The 9,366-nt window shown below is 51.0% G+C and overlaps 1 pseudogene; it reads left to right on the top strand.

The window, feature by feature from the left end:
• Positions 1-4,178: 4,178 nt before the first annotated feature.
• On the top strand, positions 4,179-7,519 carry LOC131190527 (uncharacterized protein K02A2.6-like; annotated as a pseudogene).
• The last annotated feature ends 1,847 nt before the right edge of the window (positions 7,520-9,366 follow it).

A 9,366-nucleotide genomic window follows, 5' to 3' on the forward strand; every position in this document is an offset into this window, starting at 1 on the left:
GGCCCGCCGAGGTCTCGCGGGATTTGTCGCCCCCAGGCCGGCCCCCATTCCCGTGTCTGGTGGGCGGACGGCGCAAACTTGGAGGACTGTGCATTGGCGCGGGGAAGCCCTGGTGGCTGAGGAAGGAGCGGCGGCGGCGGGTTGCAGCCCAGCCGGCTCGCATAGCATGGGTAAGGCGGAGAGGAAGGAGCCTTCGCCCATTACTCGATGGAATGACCTTTCTTCTGGCCTTTGGGTGGTTTCGCGGCGCGCAGAGCGCAGCGCCATCCCGCCCATGACCTCAAACTCGCGTTCCGCTTTCTGGTAAATTGAGACGCCCGGTGAACAAACAATGCAGCAACTCAGAGCAAGCCGGCGATTGGCCAAGCTCAACCAGTAGAAAAAGGTTCTCCCGTGTCGTCATTGTTGCTAGGCAGATGTTCAGGCGCAACGGGAGAGAGAAGAGGGGGAAACCTCCTCCCTCAGCCGAGAAGGACTGCACCGCCAGGGCTTCCCCGCCAATGCATAGCCTGGCGGGAGTTACTGCAGCTCACCTGCCCCGCCCCAACTGGTGGTGTTGGGGCAGCAGCTGCCGCTTTCTAGCAAAAGGTCACTCGCCCAAAACTCCTCGCCTTCTCCTGGGAAGGGCTGGATGGCTAGCCGGGAAGGGTTGAATAAGCAAGCCAACCTCCTCCTCCTCCCTCCTCTCCCGCCTTACCCATGCTGTGCGAGCCCGGCTGGGCTGCAACCCCGCCGCCGCTCCTTCCTCAGCCTCCCGGGCTCGCGCTCTAGCAGCCGCCAAGCTCAGGCCGGACTCGGCAGCTCCCATCAGCACTCGCACGGCGCGATCGGGCAGGAGTCGGGCTCACTCTGTGGCGGTGGCGCCGCTGCCGCCGCCGCCACCACCGCCACGGAGCGAGCCCGACCTCCTGCCCGAATCGCGCCGTGCGAGTGCTGATGGGGAGCTGCCGAGTCCGCCTGAGCTTGGCGGCTGCTAGAGCGCGAGCCCCGGAGGCTGAGGAAGGAGCGCGGCGGCGGGTTGCAGCCCAGCCGGCTCGCACAGCATGGGTAAGGCGGAGAGGAAGGAGCCTTCGCCCATTACTCGATGGAATGACCTTTCTTCTGGCCTTGGGTGGTTTCGCGGCGGCGCAGAGCGCAGCGCCATCCCGCCCGCGACCCTCAAACTCGCTCCGCTTTCTGGTAAATTGAGACGCCCGGTGAACAAACAATGCAGCAACTCAGAGCAAGCCGGCGATTGGCCAAGCTCAACCAGTAGAAAAAGGTTCTCCCGTGTCGTCATTGTTGCTAGGCAGATGTTCAGGCGCAACGGGAGAGAGAAGAGGGGGAAACCTCCTCCCTCAGCCGAGAAGGACTGCACCGCCAGGCTTCCCGCGCCAATGCATAGCCTGGCGGGAGTTACTGCAGCTCACCTGCCCCGCCCCAACTGGTGGTGTTGGGGCAGCAGCTGCCGCTTTCTAGCAAAAGGTCACTCGCCCAAAACTCCTCGCCTTCTCCTGGGAAGGGCTGATGGCTAGCCGAAGGGTTGAATAAGCAAGCCAACCTCCTCCTCCTCCCTCCTCTCCCCGCAAGCGAAAGAGCGTTTTCCCGTTGGAAGAGAGAGAGAGAGAGAAAGGAGGCCGTTCCTCCTTCTTTCATTCTTTCTTCTCCTCCGTGCTTCAGAAGCTGGGCGTGTGTGTGCGCGCCTAGTCCCCTTCTGTTCCGTGGCGCTGGAAGAGAGAGAGAGAGAAAGGAGGGCCGTTCCTCCTTCTTTCATTCTTTCTTCTCCTCCGTGCTTCACCGTGCTGGGCGACCTGGAGCAGCTGCTCTTCAGCCAGATGCTCGTGAGTCAGCCTGTCCCTTCCTTCCGTGGGGGTCTGCCTTGCTGGTGAAGGTTATTGGGGCTTTTGAGCAAGGGAGGAGGAACGCGAGCACCGCCTTTCGCTGGCATTCCGGGATTTCCTTTGTTTAGAGCTGGGAATCCTCCTTCCCCTTTGCACTCCCTCCTCCTCCCTCTCTCTCTCTCTCTCACACACACACACACACACAGACTTCTAAAGTCGATTGGCACAATGCTAAGCAAACACAGCAGTGGGTCAAGGGTGAAGGGCTAGGAACCTGGCAGGTGAAAGGTTGAGCGACATGAAAGGCAAAGACCACAATTGTTTTAAATAAGAAGCTTTAGCAGGGAGGGGGGGATGGGAGGGTGTTTTAAGTTTTGGCAAACAGCCAGGCCAACTGTATTGGAGAAGGTCACACAACTGGCCTTAACATTTTAGCTGCTGTCTTTTTCCTCACACTTGGGTTTAATGATATTAGAGATCCTTATTGCCCTGCCAAAAAAAAAAAGAGCCACCCCAACGTCTATGAAAATTAACCTTCTCTGCCAAGAGACACTGTGCAGGGTATTTTCACTATTGGTGTGCATACAGGCTTAGATTTGTGCTGGGTTCTTAGTGCTTAGAGCACTGACCTTCAGAGGCACCCTGGTCCCTTGGAAGCTAAAGGAGGACTCATTTTCATGCTTGCAGTTGTATTGTCAATTTCTGTGAGACAATGTTGTTGAAGTAACTCACTCACTCATTCATTCATTCATTCATTCATTCCTTGTGTGTCCAATCACACTTAGCCAATAAAAATTCTATTCTATTCTATTCTATTCATTCATTCATTCATTTTATTTTGTCAAATACATATTAAATAATTATATAAATATAAGCATGAATTGAATACATAAAAGGAATACAACTAAAGGGAACATTAGGACAGGGACGGTAGGCACGCTGGTGCTCTTATGCACGCCCCTTACAGACCTCTTAGGAATGGGGTGAGGTCAATACTAGATAGTCTTTGGTTAAGGCTTTGGGGATTTTGGGAAGAGACCAGAGTCAGGTAGCACATTCCAGGCATTAACAACTCTGTTACTGAAGTCACATTTTCTGCTAACTAGTTTGATGAGGTTCACTTTAAGTTTGAATCTATTGTGTTCTCGTGTATTGTTGTGGTTGAAGCTGAAGTAGTCATTGATAGGAAGTACATTGTAGCAGATAATTTTATGAGCTATGCTCAGGTCATACCAAAGGTGGCGTAGTTCTAAATTTTCTAAAGCTGGGAATCCTCCTTCCCCCTTTTGCACTTTTATTGTTTTTCGTTCAAATAAATATTCATGTTATTTTACTTGGCTCTATCTTTATTTTTTACATTGACCAGTAGCTGCCTCATTTCCCACCCTCGGCTTATACTCGAGTCAATAGTTTTTCCCAGTTTTTGTGGTAAAATTAGGTGCCTCGGCTTATATTCGGATCGGCTTATACTCGAGTATATACGGTAGGTGGTTTTTATGCTCTCTAGTGGTCATCCAGAGTTTTGCAGTAGCCCTACTATAAAGACACTAGTATACGAAGTGGAATGATCTCTGTTAATCTGTTCAAACCATGCCTCACCCTACATATTTTTCCCATCTTCTGTCAATGCTCAGAAAAGAGGCACTTGGTACATTTGCATCATGTGAGGGGATAATGAAGCTACACACTTCATGATATTTTTGATCACACTTCATGATATAAAGTGCCACTTTATAATGCCTTGGTAAGGCCACACTTGGAATATTGCATCCAGTTTTGGTCGCCACGATGTAAAAAAGATGTTGAGACTCTAGAAAAGTGCAGAGAAGAGCAACAAAGATGATTAGGGGACTGGAGGCTAAAACATATGAAGAACAGTTGCACGAACTGGGTATGTCTAGTTTAATAAAAAGAAGGACTAGGGGAGACATGATAGCAGTGTTCCAATATCTCAGGGGTTACCACAAAGAAGAGGGAGTCGGGCTGTTCTCCAAAGCACCTGAGGGTAGAACAAGAAGCAATGGGTGGAAACTAATCAAGGAGAGAAGCAACTTAGAACTAAGGAGAAATTTCCTGACAGTTAGTGTTATGTATCTTTAAATGTTTTGGCAGGAAACAAGCACGTTGCTGATTGGTTGAAGCCGCCGGTTGAACAGTATATAAGGAGAGGTTTTTCCCCAGCCAGGTTGCTGGGTTCACCATATATTAAAGAGCTGTTGTCACTACCCTGGTCTCCAGCCTCGTTCCTTCCCGAACTTAACACTGGCGACGAAGGTGGGATTTCGAGGCTAGGAGCACCAGAACCGAGCTGAAGCACGGAAGAACCGAACCCAGCAAACCCAGGGCAGAAACGAGGAGATGGCCATTTACACTCCGCCTGCGCCGTTTGACCCAGCCAGAGAGAAATGGGGAACGTACATGACCCGTTTCGAAAGCTTCCTAGAAGCAAACGAACTGCAAGGAGTTCCAGACAACCGCAAAAGGGCATACTTCTTGAGCCACTGCGGTCCCGAGGTCATCGACATCGCGGAAGCCCTGGCAGAGCCAACGCCGGTACAATCGGTATCGTGGCAAACTCTGCAAACCCTGCTAAAAAACCATTTCGCGCCAACGCCGTCCAAATACGTGCGGCGTTTTGAATTTGGAGAGCGCCGACAGCGAGAGGGCGAAACCATCGGCGACTACATGGCCGCCCTGCGGAAAGCCTCCAAAGACTGTGGGTACCGAGACCTAGACGAGGCGCTGCTGGAGCAACTCATCCGTGGGGTCAGAGACATGCGTTTGCGGAGGCGACTGCTATCGAAAAGCAATCTAACGCTGGCAAACGCCCTGGACGAAGCCAGAGCGCATGAAATGTCCACCCAAGCGGCGGAGACCCTGCAACAGCCACTCACACCGAAGGCGAGCACAAAATCAACCCCGGTGCACCAAGAAGAGATCCAGACCGAATCCGACGGTGAGGATGAGGAAGGGGTTTGTCGAACCGAGAAACGCGGCAAAGAAGACCGGGACGAATGCGGAAGTTGCGGAGGTCAACACCAGCGCCAACACTGCAAGTTCAAGGACGCTACATGTCGGCGGTGCGAGAAGAAGGGGCACCTAGCTCAAGTCTGTCGAGCTCCCCAACCTTCCCGCCGAAAATTCAAATCGGCCAATCAGAGCGCGGGATCGGCAAGGCGACCCGTGATTGGCTCAAACAAAAAGGGCGCGAACTCGAATCAAACGACGGTGATCATAGGCCGCGCCACAACCCGGGTGGAGAAGAAGATCTTCACCAAGCCAAAAATAGAAGGAGTGCCGTGCCGACTAGAAGTGGACACCGGGTCAGCGATCACCATCATGTCCTGGGACACTTTGGCGAAAGCGTTGCCGTCAGTCGCAAAGCGCCACCTGCAAACACAACGGCTACGAGTCCACGACTACCAAGGGAATCGCATCCCTGTTCGAGGGACCACCTCTGTCCGAGTCGAGTACGGACCACACAAGAAGACCCTGCCCATCACGATCGTCGAAGGGACCCTGCCTAGTTTGTTGGGACTAGACTGGTTCCGTGCATTGGGCATGGGAGTGACTGGCATCTACAGAAGTGACTGTAACCTAAAAGACATACTCATGAACGAGTTCGAAGATGTCTTCAAAGACTGCCTGGGCAAGTACAAGGGGACCCCTATTTCCTTCAACTTAGACCCCCAGGTAGCCCCCATTAGGTTAAAGGCAAGGAGAGTCCCTTTTGCCCTGAAACCTAAGATTGACAAGGAGATAGATAAGCTCATAAATCAGGGGATTCTAGTGCCAGTCGATCACGCAAAGTGGGAGACACCAATCGTCACCCCAGTCAAACCAGATGGGTCAGTTAGAATCTGCGCTGACTACAAGGCGACGTTAAACAAAGCCTTACAGAAAAGCGCTTACCCGGTTCCCGTGGTGCAACACTTGCTGCACTCGTTGGGGCAAGGGCAAGTCTTTGCAAAGTTAGACTTGGCTCAAGCCTATCAACAACTGCCCGTAGACGCCAACACCGCCGAAGCCCAAACGATTGTAACTCACAGAGGTGCTTTCAAGTGTACCCGATTACAATTTGGGGTTAGTGTGGCACCGGGGCTGTTCCAAAATTTAATGGAACGACTTCTGCAAGGGCTCCCAGGGGTAGTCCCCTACTTCGATGATGTATTGATATCAGCCGAAAATTTAGAGGAACTGGGGGAGCGTTTGAGGAAAGTTCTGGGCATTTTCCGGTCAGCCGGACTAAAGGTTAAAGAGAACAAATGCCAGATAGGGGTAGAATCCGTCGAGTTCTTGGGCTACAGAATAGACAAGAAAGGAATTCACCCCACTGAGAGCAAAGTCAAGGCAATAAGAAAGGCTCCAGCGCCCAAAAACAAAACAGAGCTACAGGCATTCCTGGGGCTAGTAAATTTTTACGCGGTCTTTTTAAAAAACAAGGTGACCGTTGCTGAGCCGCTGCATAAGCTTCTGGGAAAGAATACTGTTTGGTCTTGGGGAAAGTCGGAAGCTAGGGCTTTCGAAGCAGTAAAAAACCTACTCTCGAGCGATAGCCTACTGATCCAGTATCATAGCTCATTGCCATTATTACTGGTTTGCGATGCCTCCCCTTACGGGGTGGGGGCTGTGCTCAGCCACAGACTTCCAAACAGCACAGAAGCCCCAATAGCCTTCTACTCCAGAACGATGTCCTCGACAGAGAGGAACTATAGCCAGTTGGATAAGGAAGCGCTAGCAATTGTGTCAGGGGTAAAAAAGTTTCACGAATACGTTTTCGGTAGAGACTTTGAAATTGTTACTGACCATAGACCGCTGTTAGGGATACTGGCTGGCGACCGCCCAACGCCTGTGGCACTTTCGCCACGATTGACCCGATGGACTATCTTCTTAGCCGCTTATTCCTACAAGCTGCAGCATCGACCCGGAAAAGAAGTGGGGCATGCGGACGCTTTAAGCAGATGCCCACTACCAGGGGCGATCGAAGACCCCACTCCGGGGACGCCCATCCTGCTAATTGACTCTTTGGACTCTGGCCCAGTCACATCTAAGGAGGTGGCTCGGCATCATACCGGACATTATTTTGAGGACTGTACTCGGTTGGGTACAAGAGGGTGGCTGCGCCGGGCGAGCGTTTTAAGGAATTTGTAAAAAAACGTGGGGAACTGTCGGCTCAAGGGGGGTGCCTGCTATGGGGAGATCGAGTGGTGATCCCGGAGAAATTGAGGGAAAAGGTATTGGACCTTCTCCACGAGGGTCACCCAGGGATCGTAAGGATGAAGGGGCTAGCGAGAAGCTATGTGTGGTGGCCCTTAATGGACGCAGAAATTGCTGAAAGGGTAGGGAAATGCCAGGCTTGCCAAGAGTCCAGACCTCTACCCCCAACGGCCCCAGTCAGGGAATGGGAAAAACCCCAAGGGCCCTGGTCGAGAATCCACATTGATTTTGCTGGCCCTTTCCACGGCCAAACCTTCCTAGTGGTAGTCGACGCTTTCTCTAAATGGTTGGAAATCATTCTCATGAGATCCATGACAGCCGAGGCAGTAATCGCAGCACTGCGGCATCTATTTGCAACCCACGGGTTGCCCGACACGCTAGTATCCGATAACGGCCCGCAATTCACGGCAACCCAGTTTGAGGAATACTTGGCAGATGAGGGCATCCGACATGCCCTCTCTGCGCCTTTCCACCCTGCGTCGAATGGCCTTGCAGAGCATTCCGTCCGGAGCGCTAAAGAGGCATTGTCCAGACTCAAGCCAGGCGACTGGCAAACAAAGATAGATTTCTATCTGGCCGTTCAGCATAGAACCCCCAGCACTGCTACAGGCAGAAGCCCAGCCGAATTATTGATGGGACGGAAGCTCCGGTGCCCACTCGACCGGTTAAATCCCCATTACACACCAGAGGTTTACAAGGGGGAACTGGAAAAAACGAGAGAAATGGGCATAGGCGACCGAGTGTGGGCCTGCAACTATGGGGACGGCCCAAGTTGGCTAGCAGGGCAAATCATAAAAGCAACCGGTCCAAAGTCATACTTGGTTGAGTTAAAAGACAACCGAGTATGGAGGCGCCACATAGATCAAATCAGAAAAAGAATAACCGAACAATCCGAACTCAATGAAACAGACCCTGACCACACATCATTTGACCCCACAGCTGATTTGAACCCGGGAGAGGCGCAAGACTTAGCTGAGTCCCCGGAGGTCCAGCGACGCCATCAGGTTCCCCTTGGAAACAGCAGGGACGACTCTGCAAGTAATCCAAGGCCGGATGGCCTAGAAAAAGAGCCGGCAAGTAATCCAGGGCCGGATGGCCTAGAGAAAGAGCTGGGAGGAGCAAACAGCCCCTCCGACCAGCTCAACCCACTCCCAAGGACTGAACCGCGCAGGTCCGAAAGAATCAGGAGACGCCCAGGTTATTTGCGTGACTACGTCGAAAAATAACATGTAAATAATATGTAAATAATAGGTAAAGTGTTTTCTGGGAGGGGAGGAGTGTTATGTATCTTTAAATGTTTTGGCGGGAAACAAGCACGTTGCTGATTGGTTGAAGCCGCCGGTTGAACAGTATATAAGGAGAGGTTTTTCCCCAGCCAGGTTGCTGGGTTCACCATATATTAAAGAGCTGTTGTCACTACCCTGGTCTCCAGCCTCGTTCCTTCCCGAACTTAACAGTTAGAACAATTAATAAGTGGAACGACTTGCCTGCAGAAGTTGTGAATGCTCCAACACTGGAAATTTTTAAGAAAATGTTGGATAACCATCTGACTGAGATGGTGTAGGGTTTCCTGCCTGGGCAGGTGGTTGGACTAGAAGGCCTCCAAGGTCCCTTCCAACTCTGTTGTTATGTTATGTTATGTTATGTTATGTTATGTTATGTTACGTTACGTTACGTTACGTTACGTTACGTTACGTTACGTTACGTTACGTTACGTTACGTTACGTTATGTTATGATATATCATCCTGCAAATGATGAAAATAATGTCGTTTACATCATGACCTTATAGATGTACATTGCATATATTGCACTGTAGTATCACTTCTAGCAGATGTTTATGATCTATGATGGCACAGTGGTTAGAATGCAGCATTGCAGGCTAATTCTGCTGACTGCCAGTAGTTTGATTCTCACTGGCTCCAGGTTGGTTCAGCCTTCCATCCTTTTGAGGTCGGTAAAATGAGGACCCAGATTGTTGGGGGAAATATGCTGACTATGTAAACTGGTTTGAGAGGGCTGTATAAAGCACTGTGAAGCAGTAAATAAGTCTAAGTATTATTGCTATTGCTATCACTTCTCACTCCTGTACTTAGGCTCTTACTTCAGTCTTAATTTCCTTTAAAGCCCACTGATCAGTTCCTTGGCAAACCAGCCAATCCAATCCACCTTTCACCTTTCCCTTAGAAACTCCTTCCAGGCAAGAAGTATTTCAACAGGACAAACCATGTGGAAGCAACTGAGAGAAATATCATTTATTCATCATTTATTGAGACGATTTGTTTCCCTGTAGGAATGTACGCCTCTTCTATTAAATCAGAGCACTGGTGA

Source organism: Ahaetulla prasina, chromosome 2 (assembly GCF_028640845.1).
Source record: "Ahaetulla prasina isolate Xishuangbanna chromosome 2, ASM2864084v1, whole genome shotgun sequence".
Lineage (NCBI taxonomy): Eukaryota > Metazoa > Chordata > Lepidosauria > Squamata > Colubridae > Ahaetulla > Ahaetulla prasina.